The sequence below is a fragment of the Capricornis sumatraensis genome, chromosome 10 (assembly GCF_032405125.1).
Source record: "Capricornis sumatraensis isolate serow.1 chromosome 10, serow.2, whole genome shotgun sequence".
In the NCBI taxonomy this organism is placed as follows: domain Eukaryota; kingdom Metazoa; phylum Chordata; class Mammalia; order Artiodactyla; family Bovidae; genus Capricornis; species Capricornis sumatraensis.
The window spans coordinates 15,447,054-15,466,979 of record NC_091078.1 but is presented as its reverse complement, the minus strand read 5'-3'; the positions used below and the strand labels follow the sequence as shown (position 1 = coordinate 15,466,979).

The window sequence follows — 19,926 nt, the reverse complement described above, 5'->3', positions numbered from 1 at the left end:
TTTTATTATGGTTTCTTTAGTGGGGGAGAAATTAGTGGAAATACAGATATTGTGGCTGAAAACTGTGCATAATTCCAGGTATACCCAAGCGGGTAGGTCATATATGAGAGTTTTATTCTTCTGTGTATCATGGAGTGAATAAGGTGACCTGCTATTACAGAGAGATTTTTTATTTCCTTTTTTAATATTTATTTATTTTGGCTGTACTGGGTCTTTGTTGCAGCACATGGACTTTCTCTAGTTGGTGGTGTGAGGGCTCTCCAGTTGCTGACCATGGGCTTAGTTGGCCTGAGACATGCAGGATCTTAGTTCCCTGACCAGGGATTGAGCCTGTATCTTCTGCATTAGAAGGTGGATTCCTAATCACTGGACCACTAGGAAAGTCCCTCAAAGAGGTTTTTGAGAAAATGCTTCAAGAATTTTCAAATTGAAGAGCTGTAAAACAGACTGATTCAACTGTAATAGAAGTTCTGAGGAGTGCTATCATTTTAGGTAGAAATAGTAGGAAGACGTTTCATGTAGGAAGTGGGACTTGGGAGGATGGAGGGAGGGAAAAAGGAGCATACTGGAAATGGGGATAGGTGTGGTGAGAAAGGAAAACACTCCAGGTGGAATGAATAGCATGAGTCAGTCATGGGGGCTGTGAGGAAAGGAAGTCACAGTGGGAGTGATGGGAACTCAGCTTGGGTAGCTGGGCCACGTGATGCGCCCTTGGAGGCCAGGTGAGGAATTTGGAGTTGGGTGCAGGGAAACTTTGCACTTCTTGAACAGTAAGTAGAATGACAAGATGAAGGTGGTTCTTCAGGAAGATTCATAGCCAATACAAGGTGAATAATAGGTAGGTGTTAGTGAAGGAGAGGAAGCTGTATGTCAGAACGACCAGATTCATTTTCTGTCAGCATGGATTTGCTTCAGGTTGATTTCTTATAGGTAAAAAAAAATGTTTATGGCAAACTATTTTATTTGCCTCAGAAAAATTGCTGTTGCAGTATGCAGTGGAATTTCATTCTTATTTCTGCAATGGAGCAGAAATGGATAAGGAAGGCATTTCTTGACTCTGATCCTGGGGTGTTCAGTGTCTGAGCATGTCAAAAAGTGTCACTTGTGAGGTGGCCTTGTGGTATGAACTTATTTAAATGGGCATAATGCATTTTGTCTGTTGGCAGGCAGATGACAGTTTCATTTAGAGCTGGGAAGTGCCGCCACTCTGTCTCAGTGCTGCTCTGCACAGTCTGCTTGAAATCATCAAAACTTGGATTGAGTCACTAGTTTGGACTATTTTTGAAACATATTGTAATGTTTATGCCTATCAAATAAAAGAATGTTCCTAAAATACTTTGTAAAAGGGTGTATGTAGTATTGGAAATGTACAGAATGGCCATTAATCATATTTCCTAGGAAACTGTCTTGTTTTAACCCTTAAAGTCTTTAAGCACAGTTAGAATCTGTATTTGATATAATTTTATCTGGACTGATATTCATGTACAAAGAACTTTCTAAAGGATTTAAACATGCTTACACTTAATCTTTCACCTTTCACTTTCATGCACTAGAGAAGGAAATGGCAACCCACTCCAGTGTTCTTGCCTGGAGAATCCCAGGGATGGGGAGCCTGGTGGGTTGCCGTCTATGGGGTTGCACAGAGTCGGACACGACTGAAGTGACTTAGCACACTTAATCTAGGTCACTTCTGACCAAAAGTAGTAGTGCTGTATTTTTAGATCACAAGCCCTCATATTTAGCTTTTTTCATTGCTTTGATCTTGAACACTCTGAATAATTTGTGACAAAATCTGAATTTTCAAAGACTCTTCTTGGTGAAAGTGGCCAGCACATCTTTTTAAAGTATTAATTCTTTGATTAATACTCAGTGCACTTTGCTTCTCTGGGGCTAATGTGTAATTCTAATTTTTTTTTTCCAAGTTTTTTTGTGATCCTTTCCATTGCTGCTTTAAGAGATTTTTGTCACTTAACATAGATGACCAAGTAGTTGTGAGATAATCATTCACATCTGCCAGCTGATTTGTTGCACCTTTGACCTAGAGCAAGCATTTAGACTTTAAATAGTTCACCTTTGAACTTGCCATATTAACCATAGTTGAGTACTACTTGTTTTTCATAGACTTTCTCAAACAAAAATGATTTAAGTTTTGAGTTTTCTCAGTAATGAACTCTGAGTATTTTATTAACTCGTGGGAGAGTTCTAAACATGTTGGCAAGGATTTAATCCTTATTTTACTTTGTATACCTTAATAATTAAGAAGTAAACAAATAATACTTTAAACATGTAATACTTTGGTTTCCATTGCCAAGAGACTAGTCATGGTAACATGACTGAGGAAAACTCAAGGGGCCAAGGGAACTCACGTTTATTGAGTATGTATTATTGGGTGAGGTACTTACGTATTTTTATTTTCTCATGTAATTCTAAGAACACCAACTTCAAAGTATTAATACATTCATTTTATAGGTAAGAAAACTAAGGTTTGACAAACGTTAACTCACCTAAGTTTGCTCATGTAAATGGGAAAGCATATTTCCTGTTGATGGTCTTGTGGTATCCAGGTGCATGTTCTTTCCATAATCTGACTTCCAAGAAGTCATGTAGTCCACCCATCTCTTTTTTAGGCAGTAATGACTATGGGCTCTCCTGGTGACTCAGATGGTAAAGAATCTGCCTGCAATGCAGGAGTCCCTGGTTGGATCCCTGGGTCAGGAAGATCCCCTGGGAAAGGGAATGACTTCACACTCTAGTATTCTTGCCTGGAGAATCACGGACAGAGGAGCCTGGCAGGCTATAGTCCATGGGGTCACAAAGAGTCAGACACGACTGAGTGACTTTCACATTTTCCTTTTTCTTTAACTGTATACCACTCTGAGGATAACTATTTACAGTTTTCCTAAGTATTTCCAAAGGAGGAATTTTACAGATATAATTTGTCATGTACTGCACACACAGTTCTTAACCTATATAGAAGTTAAAGTCATAATATTTTAAAATTAGAAAGAATCATAGAGATTATTTAATCCAACTGCTTTATTATATAGATGAATTGAGGCCATTGGCTACCCCAACACTACCCTGCAAATATAAACAGAAACACTAAAAGTAGTTAGCGACTGAAATTCCCTTAATTATTACCTTCACTATTGCTATAAAGGTCCATTCTCAAATTAAGATGCTTGCAAAATTAGTTTTTTTTTCCTCTATCTACTTAAAATCTATATTGTTCTTTTCTTTGTAATAGAACCTTATAAAAATAGCTCTATTTCTGTTATGGACAATGTGCATAAAAACAAGACAAGATTTATTTATAAAATAATATTCAGAAACTATACCTGGAGGATAATTGTTTTGTGTATTTTCTGTGCTACAAAATAAAATGCCTTTGAAATGCGTATATAAATAATGTAAATACATTTTAGCTATGGAAAATAAATAAAATTCCAACATTAACAAATTGAAAAAAAAATAGCTCTATTTCTTGAGTACCTTTTATGAACTGGTATTTTGTTTTGTTATTTAATCCACCTCATCTTGCAGATGAGAAAGCTGAGACTCAGAGTAGTTCACAGTTAATTTGTTGAAAGTTACCCAGTGCATAAATGGCAGAGTTAAGATTCAAACCCTAAACTATCTGACTTCCAGGCTGTACTCAATCTAGCATGCTAAGAATGTTTTTTGCCCTTGCTTATAAGAGTCTCTTCTTGTAACATATTAGTTATTGTGAGGCTTAAATGAGTGAGATAATATATGTGAAAATACCTGAAAAATTTTTTTTATGATTATTAGCTTCCTTCTTGAACTTCTCGATGTTTTTTTCCTCAATCATTTCCTCCAAATAAACTCAGTTACTTTTTAAGCTTTTTTTCATAGAAGAGTCTCCTCTAATTTATTCTCCTGTAGTAAAACCTTTTTTAAAAATGAAAGTCATGATTGCTTGTTTTTATTTAATACTTTTTCTGTATAATATACTACTTTTTCAGATAATCATGCAGTTTTTATCCTTTACTCTGTAAGATGGTCTTTAGTCTACTCCATAAATATCAGCTTTTCTGATGGTGACCTGTATATGCATTTCTTTTTCTTATTTGGCCACCCTGCGTGGCTTGCTGGATCTTAGTTCCCAGGCCAGGAATCAAACCTAGGCCCCAGCAGTCAAGGTGTGAAGTCCTAATCACTGGACCCCCAGGGAATTATCCCCCCTGTGCATTTCTGAGACAAACACTATGTGACTGTGATTTAGAAAAGAAAATGCAGTGCTAAATTCAACTTTAATATTTTTAAAAGGCTTTGCTTCTTAGTTCATGAGGGGTCTTGATCTATAATTTTCTTTTGTTATTCTGTTTCTTACCCTGTTTTGTTATCAAGGTTATTTTAGTCTCATAAAATTTCTAGTCTTTGAAACATTTTATATAACAAAAGGATTGTCTATCCTTGAAAGTTTGGCAAACTTTCTCTGGGTCTGGTGTCCTTTAGAGGAAGAAATTTGAGTACTCTTTCAGATTCCTTTTATTATCTAATTCAAGTTTTAAGTTCATTTTGAGTTACCTTTAACAATCTGATTCTTTTCTAAGAAATTATCCCTTTCATCTCTCCTTTTTTGTTTAGTATTATTTACTTGTGCTTTTTTTCTTATCACTCTTATGGGGGGATTTATATTTTATTATTTTTTCCCAAAGTCTATTTCATTAAATTCTACTCTTATATTCATTATTTAGTTGTTTATTATATGAATATGTTATTTTCAATATTTCTGTCTTTTATGTTCAGTATTTCTTGTTTTTAATAAATATATTTTGAGCTCTCAGTTTTGCTCTTAGTCTGACTACAAGCTTGTAAACAGTTTATAGGTACTTATGCTGCTGCTGCTGCTATGTTGCTTCAGTCATGTCTGACTCTGTGCGATGCCATAGATGGCAGCCCACCAGGCTCCCCCTTCCCTGGGATTCTCCAGGCAAGAACACTGGAGTGGGTAGCCTTTCCCTTCTCCAGGGGGTGTTCCCAACCCAGGGATCGAACCCAGGTCTCCTGCAATGCAGGCGAATTCTTGACCAGCTGAACCACAAAGGAAGCCCATTTATATATAGTAGTTCAACCCTAAATATTTTGTAATTTTGATGTGAATTCCTCTTACCTATGTGTATTATCTAGTAGTACATTTAAAAATTATTTTTACTACAGGCATACTTCAGAGATATTGTGGGTTCAGTTCCAGATTACTGCAGTATTTGCAATAAAGCAAGTCACATGAATTTTTTTCCCCAGTGTATATAAAAGTCATTTACACTATAGTCTGTTAATTGTGCAATAACATTATATCTAAAAAAAAGCAATGTACATACCTTAATTTAAAAATATCTTATTACTAAAAAATACCAAAGCAATTACAGTAATAACATAAAAGTTCACCATAACAAATATAATAATGATGAAAAATCTTGAAATATTATTATAATTATCAAAATGTGACACAGAGACATGAAGTAAGCAAATGGTGTTGAAAAAATGGTGCCTATAGTTTTGTTCAACACAGAGCTGCCACAAACCTTCCAATTTGTAAAAAACTCAGTATCTGCTAAATGCAGTGAATTGAAGCACAGTAAAATGAGATATGCCTGTATTTTTTGATTGTTATATTTCTGATTTAATTGTGTTATGCCTAGTAGTCAAGATGTATTATTGATTCTTGGAAATTCTGTGACATAATAAGTGGTCAGTGTTCGTAAGTGTACTGTGTGTGTTTAAAAAGAAAGTGTATTCTCTTCTGCTTGGGTGTAGAGTTCTCTTTTTATCAATTAGACCAACATATAAATATTATTGATCTGACATGTTCTATAGTCTTACTATAGATCATAAATTGTTTATGGTTAAGGTCTGTTGAAATCTACAATAATTGTAGATTTGTCAGTTTTCCTCATAATTGTCAATTTTGACTTTATATGTTTCAAAGCAGTATTATTTAGTCGTTATAAGCTTAATGATTCTCTGGGTCCTAAATTATGTTCATTATTTTGTTACTCGCCTTTCTTAAGAATGACTGTTGCTTGATGTTAAGCCTATTATTGACTTATTTCCAGATTTTGTTCTTTTTTTCTTTTTTAAACCACATCTTAGATTTTGTCAGTTTTCTTAAAAATATTTTCTTATGTGTCTGTGCTCAGTTATGTCTGGCTCTTTGCAACCCCATAGACTGTAAACTGCCAGGCTTCTCTGTCCACGGGATTATCCCAGCAAGAATACTGGAGTGGATTGCCATTTCCTCCTCAAAGGGATCTTCTCAATCCAGGGATTGAACCCACTGGATTCTCCTGCATTAGCAGGCCGGTTCTTTACCACTGAACCACCTAGGAATCTCTTATTGTGTCTATTCCACTTCATTTGTTTTTAGGTATTAACACCTCTGCTGTGTCATTACATCAGCAGTCATTACATTCTGCTGTAGAATAGTGACTGTTGACATTTTTTCAGCATAAGACCTTCAAGTAATAATGGTAAACTATTACTAGTTAATTAAGAATATATAAGAATAAAGGTTACAATGAATTTATAATGTTTTAAAGTAGATTTTGATTTTATTTATCATGACAACATCAACATACGTTTGAAAACTACTATTTGAAAACTACTAGTATCTGTAACGGAGAAGGTGATGGCACCCCACTCCAGTACTCTTGCCTGGAAAATCCCATGGACGGAGGAGCCTGGTAGGCTGCAGTCCATGGGATTGCAAAGTGTCGGACACGACTGAGTGACTTCACTTTCACGCATTGGAGAAGGAAATGGCAACCCACTCCAGTGTTCTTGCCTGGAGAATCCCAGGGACGGGGGAGCCTGGTGGGCTGCTGTCTATGGGGTCACACAGAGTTGGACACGACTGAAGTGACTTAGCAGCAGCAGCAGCATCTGTAAGACACACTTGTTTCTGTGTTTATCTGTGCCGTAACCCTAGCATGAGATGGAAGAAAGACCAGTGGAACTGATGGACCTGTAAATAGCAGCGTTCTTGATTGAACCTTGCAGGCTCTGAATCTCCTCTTCCTTCACAGATGCTAGATTTGAACAGGAGGTGGAAGAAGGTGGGGAGAAAGACTAGGACTAGTCATTCAGGCTTTAAAGTATACAGTTGTGACTCATACTGTCTTTCAAATAACCTGCCACCGAGACTTGAGGAGGATGTGACTTGGGCAGCAGTGACACTTCAGACCTTCCCATCCCCTCCATGCTGCTTCTCTGTCAGTTATCTCTGGCGTTTGGTTTTGTTTGAAGGGGAAGTTGAAACTGGCTGCATAGCCTTCTAATATCATATGAAATAAAAGAAATTAGTGAGCCTTTGATGTTTATGTGTGTTTTAGCTCTGTTATCTCAATGTACATGTTCTAGCAAAAACAGTTTGGTGTTGCCCTTAAAGGGTTTTGAATTTTTTCAGTATGACTCATGACTCATTGTGGTTTTTAATTTTAGTCGAAATTACTGTCACTGAATTAGGTCAGGAAAGGAATGATTTGTGGATAAGCCCTGTAGGATCTTTAAATCTAGGAGCCCAGGGTTGGAACAGTGTGTTACCATTCAGTGTACACATGGGTCAGTTGATGCTGGGCATTTGCTACTTGAGCTAGATTAGAGTTTATCATTGTACTCAGTGTTCCTGACTCCCTCCTAAAAACTGTAACTGCTTGTGGCCTTCACTCAGGTTTCTGGATGACTAATGGCTAAGGCTCCCTGACCTTTCTCAAAATGGCAATGCCAGGAGCAAAGCATATTGGTTTGTCCTGGGTTGCCACAGAATGAGTCTAGCTTTTGCTATTTTAAAGTAAAATTTGTGCCAAATGGCGAGTATATAAAAGAATATTTTCACATACTCCATGAGTCTTTTGAAATCTCTCTATATATTATTATCATTTCTTAAAAATATTATGTATATGCACAAAAGAGATGAAGATACAATGGGTTGATTAGAGGCCATACTTCCTGTTTGAGGGGTACTAGAAAGACTGCACTCTCGTTGCTTATGCCTGGAATTTCATCAGAGCTCATTCATCAGGTTAACAGTTTAAATGCTTGAATACCTAGGAAAGGGAGAATCTTTGAGGCATCAGCAGTCATTTTTACCGATCTTGGGTTAGGTTCTAAGTTTAGGAAAGCAGAGGGTATTAAGTGCTTACCCCTTACCCTCAACCCCCTGGCCTCTCACCCAGGCCTTATATTTGTGAAGGGCCTGGACTTCAATATTTTCTTCAAATGATACCATGTATATAGTCCCAGAGAAAAAAAGGCAGTCTTAAAAGAAAATCTTTATCATGCAATTAAAATTACTCAGTGTAAAGACTTGAATATTCTACTGTGTTTATAACCTTGTTTTGGCATTTCTTTATTTTTATATATGATGGGTTTCTCAAACTTGGAAGTGATCTGGCCCTTTCATGATATCCGAGAGACCCTGCCCAGATAAGAAGGGAGGGGAGGTCTGAACATGCATTAAGAAGACAGCAGGAATAGCCTGGCCAGTCGATTTTGCCTGTGAGGTCATCACGCCAGGGTCAGCCTGGTTGGAAATGGTCATGTTGGGTGCCATGGCTACCGTGGCAGAAACCTCATCCATGAGCAGATTGTGTTCTTTCTTCCTCCCGCCTGTTTCCTTCCCATCTACCAAGTGTTGTCTGTGCTTTGACTGATCGGATGTGCTTGTGATCTGACCAGCTCTCTCTCTCTTCAGAGGACAGGTCCCAAGATGTAAAGACCTGCTTCCTTGGATGTGCTCCAGGCTAATCCGACTTGCATGAAATCATATTTTCAGGTGTTCTCCTCCACAGCACTGCAGTCTTTAGCAAACAGAACACATTTTTTGTAATAGTGTTTATAACCTAAGTGACTGTACTGTCTAAGGTTAGGTTTTATTCAAATAGTGAGTTTGATATGGGATAGTTTCCACCACCCCTCAACATGTGTTTTAGGGGTAGGGTGAAAGTTTAACTTGCTGAGTGTTTTAGAGAGCTTCCTGGTTTAAAGTTATGGAGCAATATATGTCTAAATAGGCCCATAAGACTCTCTCCTTTAGGGAGGCATGCCTTGTTTTATTGCATTTAACTTCATTATGCTTTGCAGATACTGTGTTTTTCACAAAGGTTTATGGGAACCCTGCATTGTCAGATGGTGGTTAGCATTTTTTTTTTTAAGTGATAAAGTATTTTAAAATTAATGTAGTTTTTCTTCTGGGAATCATGCTATTGCATACTTAATAGACTACAGTAGAGTATAAACATAACTTTTATATGTGCTGGAAAAGCAAAACATTTGTGTGTCTCACCTTATTGTGATATTTGCTTTATTTTGGTGGTCTAGAACCAAACCCTCGATATCTCCAGGGCGTGCTTGTGTTATTTTTTCCAGCTCTCTTTCTCTCCCTTCTTCATTTAAATCAGTGAGCTGGGATATGATAATTGATTTTGACAGAGTAGATTGAGATTATTTGGCTTCAGGGCGAGGGATTTACCTGTCCTTTGTAGTAGTTAACTGCCCTTCCCTTGTCAAAGCAGGTCTACTGCAAATGTTTATTATTGTTCACAGAAAGGACACTTGACTGTGTCCCTGTGAGAGAGTGAGAGAGAGACACACACAGAGAGAAAGAAAGACAGGGAGGGAGAGAAGGAGATGGGGAGAATATTGCTCCATGGAAAAAACAACTCAAAGAGATGCTACTAGACCTGTCATTATAAGTAGTACTGAGCTTCTGAGGGAAGGAGCACTTTTCTATCACAACTCTTATCATCTCTCAGTTAAGAAAGAAGACTACTTCTACTTTTGTATCCCCTCAGCATGTGCTGGGCATACTTCTAAATACTCATTCTTATTTGTTTATTTATATGCCTCGTCTTACCAAGGTGGTAACCCCTTAAAAATAGGGACTTAAAAAAAAAAAGTCTAGGAAGTTCCCTAGCAGTCTAGTGGTTAGGACTTAATGCTTTCAATGCTATGGGCCCGGGTTCAGTCCCTGGTTGGGAAACTAAGATTCTGCAAGCTGTGTAGCACACCTTCCTTCCAATCTAGTTCTAGGGCTCATGTAGCATGTAGTAGGTCCTCAATCTGTTAGATGAACTAATATATGAAAGAATTAAACTAAAGGAATTTAAGATTAGTAACTCACTTCTTTGATGATGCTGTGAAAGTACTGCACTCAATATGCCAGCAAATTTGGAAAACTCAGCAGTGGCCACAGAACTGGAAAAGTTCAGTCTTCATTCCAATCCCTAAGAAAGGCAATGGCAAAGAATGCTCAAACTACCACCCAGTTGCACTCACCTCACATGCTAGCAAAGTAATGCTCAAAATTCTCCAAACCAGGCTTCAACAGTGCATGAACTGTGAACTTTCAGATGTTCAAGTTGGATTTAGAAAAGGAAGAGTAACCAGAAGTCAAATTGCCAACATCCATTGGATCATTGAAAAAGCAAGAGAGTTTCAGAAAAACATCTATTTCTGCTTTATTGACTATGTCAAAGCCTTTGACTGTGTGGATCACAACAAACTGTCGAAAATTCTTCAAGAGATGGGAATACCAGACCACCTGACCTGCCTCCTGAGAAACTTGTATGCAGGTCAAGAAACAACAGTTAGAACTGGACATGCAACAACAGACTGGTTCCAAATCTGGAAAGGAGTATGTCAAGGCTTTATATTGTCATGCTGCTTATTTGTCTTATATGCAGAGTACATCATGTGAAATGCCGGGCTGGATGAAGCACAAGCTGGAATCAAGATTGCCGGGAGAAATATCAATAACCTCAGATATGCAGATGACACCACCCTTATGGCAGAAAGTGAAGAAGAACTAAAGAGCCTCTTGATGAAAGTGAAAGAGGAGAGTGAAAAAGTTTGCTTAAAGCTCAACATTCAGAAAATGAAGATCATGGCATCTGGTCCCATCACTTCATGGCAAATAGATAGGAAAACAGTGGAAACAGTGACAGACTTTATTTTTTGGGGCTCCAAAATCACTGCAGATGGTGACTGCAGCCTTAAAATTAAAAGATACTTGCTCCTTGGAAGAAAAGTTATGACCAACCTAGACAGCATATTAAAAAGCAGAGACATTACTTTGCCAACAAATGTCCATCTAGTCAAAGCTATGGTTTTTCCAGTAGTCATGTATGGATGTGACAGTTGGACTGTAAAGAAAGCTGACTGCTGAAGAATTGATGCTTTTGAATTGTGGTGTTGGAGAAGACTCTTGAGAGTCCCTTGGACAGCAAGGAGATCCAACCAGTCCATTCTAAAGATCAATCCTGAATATTCATTGGAAGGACTGATGCTGAAGCTGAAACTCCAATAATTTGGCCACCTGATGCAAAAAAACTGACTCACTTGAAAAGATCCTTATTGTGGGAAGGATTGAAGGCTTGAGGAGAAAGGGATGACCGAGGATGAGATGGTTGGATGGCATCACAGACTCAATGGACATAAGTTTGAGTAAACTCTGGGAGTTGGTAATGGACAGAGAGGCCTGGCATGCTGCAGTCCATGGGGTCGCAAAGAGTTGGACACGACTGAGCCACTGAATTGACCTGAACTCACTTCTGGGTGCAGTCTAGAAGAATCTTTAAAAATGTCTTGTGACTCTTTCAATTCTGGTTTTCTCCGTGTGTATGCCCAGCAGAGAGGTTGCTGGGTCATAAGGCAGTTCTATTTCCAGTTTTTTAAGGACTCTCCACACTGTTCTCCATAGTGGCTTTACTAGTTTGCATTCCCACCAACAGTGTAAGAGGGTCCCCTTTTCTCCACACCCTCTCCAGCATTTATTGCTTGTAGACTTTTGGAAAGAGACACGTGTACCCCAGTGTTCATCACAGCACTGTTTATAATAGCCAGGACATGGAAGCAACCTAGATGTCCATCAGCAGATGAATGGATAAGAAAGCTGTGGTACATATACACAATGGAGTATTACTCAGCCATTAAAAAGAATACATTTGAATCAGTTCTAATGAGGTGGATGAAACTGGAACCTATTATACAGAGTGAAGTAAGCCAGAAAGAAAAACACCAATACAGTATACTAACTCATATATATGAAATTTAGAAAGATGGTAATGAGAACCCTGTATGCGAGACAGCAAAAGAGACACAGATATATAGAACAGTCTTTTGGACTCTGTGGGAGAGGGAGAGGGTGGGATGATTTGGGAGAATGGCATTGAAACATGTATAATATCATATATGAAACGAATCACCAGTCCAGCATGCATGATACTGGATGCCTGGGGCTGGTGCACTGAGACGACCCAGAGGGATGGTACGGGGAGGGAGGAGGAAAGGGGGTTCAGGATGGGGAACACGTGTGTACCTGTGGCGGATACATGTTGATGTATGGCAAAACCAATACAATATTGTAAAGTAATTAACCTCCAATTAAAATAAATAAATTTATATTTAAAAAAATTTAAAAAATTAAAAATAAAAATACCAAAAAAAATGTCTTGTGGCATTGAGTCTTTATAATCTCTAAATCTGTTTTTCTCTTATTTTTCTTAAATAAAAAAATTCATCATAAGTTAAAACATCTTGATTAGTGATAACTGAAATCACATGGAACTGAATAGTTTGGAACCTTTCCATCTCTTAAATGATATGGTATTATATCATGTAGTAATTTGATGAAGAATGGACTTGAGGGTTATGAGTGGGTCCTGTGAGGCTGTCATTGGTTCATTGATCTAAAGCAGAAGAGCTTTCTACTAATTTAGATTGAAGACTCAAAGGCAGAGAGAAACCTTAAAATGTGTTAGCGGATTGATTTAAAGTAGCTAACTCATTATGATTAATATATAGTCAAGATTTATTTTTTTTAATTTTATAAGATATAGACTTTATCCCTGCTGTCATTCTCTAACATGTTTTTTAAAAAAGATTTGTATTAAAAAGCAGATCACTTTAAGAAGCCAGGCAGGTTGAAAAAAGTCTCACTTTCCACAGACAAGACAGACTCCTTCCTGTTTCTGCCTACTGGTTAGTCATGGTGGGATTTGTTTGGCTTTATGAATCTCATTAAATTTTAATGTACAGATCAGATGTCTTATTGTAGGTAAAAGGAAAGGATGCGGTGTCTGTTTTGGCCCTATCATTTTACCACACAAGGGAACCATTAGTGGAGAATCAAATTGATTCCTGTAAAGCTTTTCCATTTCAGCTTTTCTTTTTCCTGTTTCCTTTCTCCATGATGGTTATTCCTTTCATTTATTTTTTGCTTTTTCCAAATTTGAAACACTTGTGCAGAAACTATCTTTTCAAATAGATGTAGGCAGTAGTTGCATTCTGTGGTGTTTATATGTTTGCTATAATTTCATCAAGGTTCATGTTAACCTAGAAGTACGTTTGTGACCTTTTAAAGTTAATGATTTTGATGGCCAGATGATTTCATGATATCCTGTACTTGAAAAAAATGCATTCTTTCATTCAACAAGTGTTTATTGAGTATTTACTGAATATTTCTTATGTGTCAGGGATTGTACCCTGTGAATACAGGAACAATAAGGTCCTTGATCTTGCTGAACTTATACTCTTCTGGGAGATAGGAAAAACAAAGCCAGGAGGGTTTGTCTCGTGAACATATAAGAGAGACACTTATAGATTTGTGTAGGTTTTCTGAAGGAAGAGTTGTTTAAAAGCAGCATCTAGGCATTTGTCAACACTGCCTTCTGGGTAAACTGTGTCCTCAAATTTTGAAGAGCACATGTGTGTGCTGTCTTGTTCCTTTTGCTTTGTTGCCACCGAGAAAGCAATGTGGGTCACCAGCAGCTCTACTGGAACCATTCGAGAAAATTTGGCCAGGGTTCTCACTCTTGCTGGCCTAATCAAACCAGCGGGGTCTGATCTGGAAATACAAACTTAAGATCTTCAGCCAGTACTTGAAGGACATGAGCTTCATTAACTTGGCCTAAATGAACTCCCTTTAATGGATCATCCAGCACATGTACCATATGCAGAAACAATACTAGCTCTTTGTATATAAAATAAAACTTTTGAAAACTCAAAAAAAAAAAGCAGCACCTAAGAGAATAAATAGGGGTTAGTCAAGCAAAAGCGGGGAGAGAGAAAGAGGCATTTCAGCTAGAAGGAATGGCTATTAAAAAAACAAACAAACAAACCTTGAAGCAGATGGCCAGTGCTCTTCAACTAGTGGTCTTTAGTAAGCATCTGACTATTCCTAAAGTGAAAGTCACTCACTCGTGTCTAATTCTGCGACCCCATGGACTATAGAGTCCATGGAATTCTCCAGGCCAGAATACTGGAGTGGGTAGCCTTTCCCTTCTCCAAAGAATCTTCCCAACCCAGGGATCGAACCCAGGTCTCCTGCACTGCAGGCAGATTCTTTACCAGCTGAGCCATAGAGGAAGCCTGAGTATTCCTAAAGGACTTTTGAGATACTTTGAATACTTGTGAATACCTTGAATATTCCAAATTTAAATATTTATTTAATTAAATATTTAATTACTTTAAATTTAAATATTTAAAATCATAAGTTTAGTTGCAAAACATGTATTTTCTGCCATATTATGTATTTTGTACACATCTCAAATGTTTCCATGCTAATTTAATTTGTGGAAAACATTTGCCACAATATTGGCGAAACCAGTCCTCATTTTCTAACTAGTCAGCCAAATCAGATTTACTTTCTTTGAACTTTGTATCTTAAAAAGTTCTTGCTTTAGCCAGTCAATTATCTTTTAAAGATTTAAAAATAAGAAAAAAATGTGCTTCTATATTTATGCACATAGTTACCGTTTTGTGCTCTTCCTTTATTTCTGTAAATCCAAACTTCTATCTGGTATAATTTTCTTCCTGAAGGACTTCCTTTAACTTTTTTATAGTTCATGTCTGCTGGGTGATGAATTCTTTTAACTTTTGCATAGCTGGAAAAGTCTTTATTTTGCCCTAATTTTTGAAATATTTTCTTTGTATCCACCCAAAGTGCTTTCAGTGCTTTGCTCCAGTCTTCTCTGGCTTGTATTGCTTCCAATGAGAAGTCTGTTGTTATTCTTATCTTTGTTTCCCTGTAATATAAAGTGTCTCATTTTTCTCTGGCTGCTTTTTAATATTTTCTCTTCATTATTGGTTTTAAGCAATTTCTTATGATGTAGCTTGTTGTGAGTCCTTTGATGATTTTTGTGCTTGGGGTTAATGAAGCTTTTTGAACCTTGTGCTTTATTCTTTTCATTAAATTTGAAAAATTTATAGCTATTTTTTCTTCAATTTTTTCCCCTGTCCCTTTTTCTCTCCTTTGGGAACTTCAGTTACAGACATACAGGCTGCTTAGAATTATGCCACAACTCACAGATGCTCTGCTCATTTTCTTTTAAGTTTTGTTTTCTCCTATTTTAAATAATTTTCATTGCTATGACTTTAGTTTCAATAATCTTCGTGCAAAACAGAAAAAAGAAAAAAAAAATCTTCGTGCTATATCTTATCTAATAGTAATCTCTCCAGTGTAGTTTTGTATCTCAGACACATCTCTAGTTGATCTATCTGAGTATTTTTTTAAATATAATTTTCATTTATCTACTCTCTTTCTTTTAGCTTTTGAGCATATGAAACACATAGTAACTGTTTTAACCTTCTTGTCTACTAATTCTGTCGTCTGTGTCATTTCTGGGTTGGTTTTGAATGATTATATCTTTTCTGTTCATAACAGGTAGTATTTTCGTGTGTTTTTATATGCCTAGTGAATTTCAGTTGGATGCCAGTGTCCTATTACTCTCACAACAAGCACAATACAAATGCTTTATTTTACAGTTCTGGAGGTCTAAAGTCCAAAATAGGTTAGCAGAGTTGGTTCCTTCTGGAGATTTAAGGAAAGGATTCATTTCCTTGCCTTTTCCAGCCGCGACACTGTCCGAATTCCTTGGCTTATAGCCCCATCTCACTCCAACCTCTACTTCTATTACATCTCTTTTTGGTTCAGTTTTCAGATCATAGTGAGATGATACCTTCAACGTGTTGATAAAATAATGATCAAATAGAATTCTGTACTACTGAAGTAGTCTTTGAAGAATGAAGACAAAGTAGGCATTTTCAAACAAACCAAAATGAATACATTTTGTCACTAGCAGACTCATAAAGACACATGTAAAATACAAGGATGTGTGTGTATGTGCTCAGTCGTGTCTGACTCCTTGCAACCCTTGGGCTGTACCCCACGAGACTCCTCTGACCATGGAATTTTCCAGGCAAGAATACTGGAGTGGGTTGCCATTTCCTCCTCCAGGGAAAATCTTCCTGATCTGGGAATCAAACCCAAGTCTCCTGCGTCTCCTGCATTGGCAGATGGATTTTTTACCACTGAGCCACCTTTGATCTGAAAATATAAGGAAACAGAGAGTTAAAGTTATATCCAATCAAATACAATAGTCAGAGCAAGCTGGTTTACAATAAACCAGCAAAAAACATTATTGGAGATATAGAGAGGTGTCACCTAATGATTTTTAGGTTCAAATTATAAGAAAGATATAATAATTACAAATTTATATGTACCTAATAAGTTAGCTTCAGTAAAACAAAAACAGAGCTGCAAGGGGATATGGACAAATCTGTTGTTCTGGTGGGATTTTTTATCACTCAGTAATTGATAGATAAAACAGACCAAAAAAGTATCAGCAAACATATAAAAGATATGAACAGCACAGTTACCAAGCTTAAGTTAATGAATATATAAAATAATTCACCTAAAAATTAAGAGCAAACATTTTTTTCAAGCACATAGAAAATTATACCCTTTAAAATTACTAATTGTATGTTATATAAGTATCATCTCAAACTCTTGAGATTTATCAGTTTTGGTCTGTCATATTGGTGAAGATGCCTAAGTTTGATTATACATTGAGTTGTTGAAACTCTGAGGAAGCAGGTACTCTTATCCATTGTGGTGGAAATGTAATCTGATAATTTCTGTGGATGGCAATATAGCAATGTTTGTCAAAACTATTAATGTCCACACCTATGGGAGAAGGAAATGGCAACCCACTCCAGTGTTCTTGCCTGGAGAATCCCAGGGACGGGGGAGCCTGGTGGGCTGCCGTCTATGGGGTCACACAGAGTCAGACACGACTGAAGCAACTTAGCAGCAGCAGCAGCCACACCTATGACTCAGCAGTTCAATTTCTAGATAGTGTCCTACAGATATATACATTTAAAAATGATATTTATTGGGAAATCCCTAGTGATCCAGTGAGTTAGTACTTGGTTTTCATTCAGTTCAGTTCAGTTGCTCAGTTGCATCCGACTCTTTGCAACCCTAGGAACCACAGCACACCAGGCCTCCCGGAGGAGGAGGAGGCCAACTCCAACTCCCGGAGTCTACCCAAATCCATGTCCATTGAGTCAGTGATGCCATCCGACCATCTAATCCTCTGTTGTCCCCTTCTTCTCCTGCCCTCAATCTTTCCCAGCATTAGGGTCTTTTGAAATGAGTCAGCTCTTCGCATCAGGTGGCCAAAGTATTGGAGTTTCAGCTTCAACATCAGTCCTTCCAGTGAACACTCAGGACTGATCTCCTTTAGGATGGACTGGTTGGATCTCCTTGCAGTCCAAGGGACTCTCAACAGCCTTCTCCAACACCACAGTTCAAAAGCACTCAGCTTTCTTTATAGTCCAACTCTTAACATCCATAAATGACTACTGGAAAAACCATAGCTTTGACTAGATGGACCTTTGTTGACAAAGTAATGTGTCTGCTTTTTAATACGCTGTCTAGGTTGGTCATTACTTTCCTTCCAAGGAGTAAGCATCTTTTAATTTCATGGCTGCAGTCACCATCTGCAGTGATTTTGCAGCCCAGAAAAATAAAGTCAGCCACTGTTTCCCCATCTATTTGCCATGAAGTGATGGGACTGATGCCATGATCTTGGTTTTCTGAATGTTGAGCTTTAAGCAAACTTTTTCACTCTCCTCTTTCACTTTCATCAAGAGGCTCTTTAGTTCTTCACTTTCTGCCATAAGAGTGGTGTCATCTGCATATCTGAGGTTATTGATATTTCTCCCGGCAATCTTGATTCCTCCAGCCCAGCATTTCTCATGATGTACTCTGCATATAAGTTAAACAAGCAGGGTGACAATATGCAGCCTTGACGTACTCCTTTTCCTATTTGGAACCAGTCTGTTGTTCCATGTCCAGTTCTAACAGTTGCTTCCTGACCTGTATACAGATTTTTCAAGAGGCAGGTCATATGGTCTGGTATTCCTATCTCCTTCAGAATTTTCCACAGTTTATTGTGATCCACACAGTCAAAGGCATTGGCATAGTCAATCAAGCAGAAGTAGATGTTTTTCTGGAACTCTCTTGCTTTTTCGATGATCCAGCAGATGTTGGCCATTTGATCTCTGGGTCCTCTGCCTTTTCTAAAACCAGCTTGAACATCTGGAAGTTCATGGTTCACGTATTGCTGAAGCCTGGCTTGGATAATTTTCAGCATTACTTTACTAGCATGTGAGATGAGTGCAGTTGTGCAGTAGTATTCTTTGGCATTGCCTTTCTTAGGGATTGGAATGAAAACTGACCTTTTCCAGTCCTGTGGCCACTGCTGAGTTTTCCAAATTTGCTGACGTATTGAGTGCAGCACTTTCACAGCATCATTTTTTAGGATTTGAAATAGCTCAACTGGAATTCCATCACCTCCACTAGCTTTGTTCATAGTGATGCTTTTAAGGCCCACTTGACTTCATATTCCAGGATGTCTGGCTCTAGGTGAGTGTGAGTGATCATACCATCGTGATTATCTTGGTCATGAAGATCTTTTTTTGCACAGTTCTTCTGTGTATTCTTGCCACCTCTTCTAAATCTTCTGCTTCTGTTAGGTCCATACCATTTCTGTCCTTTATTGAGCCTATCTTTGCATGAAATGTTCCCTTGATATCTCTGATTTTCTTGAAGAGATCTCTAGTCTTTCTCATTCTATTGTTTTCCTCTATTTCTTTGCATTGATCACTGAGGAAGGCTTTCTTATATCTTCTTGCTATTCTTTGGAACTCTGCATTCAAATGGGTATATCTTTCCTTTTCTCCTTTGCTTTTCACTTCTCTTCTTTTCACAGCTATTTGTAAGGCCTCCTCAGACAGCCATTTTGCTTTTTTGCATTTCTTTTTCTGAGCCCAACTTCAATCCCTGGTCAGGAGACTAACATTTTGGAAGCTGCACAGCACAAACAACAGAAAAGATGTTTATTCAAGGTGGTTCATTGCAGCAGTCTAGTAAATTATGGACTTACGGAGCTGTGTAAAAGAATAGGGAGGTTCTTTGGATACGTCTATTAGAACATCTTCAAGTTAAATTAAGTGAAAAAATCAGAATGCAGAGAGTATGCATAGTGTGATCCTATTTATATTAAAAAATGGAAGTCTGTGTTTTTGTTTCTTTGTGCATAAAATATCTTTTTTATTGAAGAATACAGAGGAAATGGGTAACATTGGTTGCAAGTAGATGGAATTTGAATGCCTAGGAGATAGTGGAGGGAAGAAAAATTTTCACTGTATGCCTTAGTGTTTTATATATGTGTATATGTTTTTGTCATATGTATAGATATATATATTATGTAATTTCAAATTAAATTTTAATTTTAACTTAAAATTTTTAACTATATATAACCAGTCACCTAAGATTGTTGATCAAAAGCCATGTCAGTGAGGTCTTGCTCTTTGCTGATATTTATAATGTGCTGCCTTATGGCTCTGATGTTTGTGACTTACCAGAGTATGTTTCTTGAGAGTTAGTGTTTTTTGCATCTTTATATACATAGTTATAGTATCCATAGCCCAGTGCTTTTTATGTAATTGAAATTGATATGTTGGTTTAATTCTATTTATTAACAGTGCAAGACTGCCTTGTACTTGTGGAATTTTATATTATTTTTTTGATCCTCAGAACTGCCTGTGGAGTGGGCT

The 19,926-nt window shown here is 37.5% G+C and overlaps 1 protein-coding gene across 2 annotated transcripts in view; it reads left to right on the top strand.

Annotated features, from left to right (window-relative positions):
- The window catches only part of VCL (vinculin), a 111,757-nt gene that overhangs the window by 47,848 nt on the left and 43,983 nt on the right, over window positions 1–19,926 (top strand). The gene's annotated exons all lie outside the window — the stretch shown is intronic.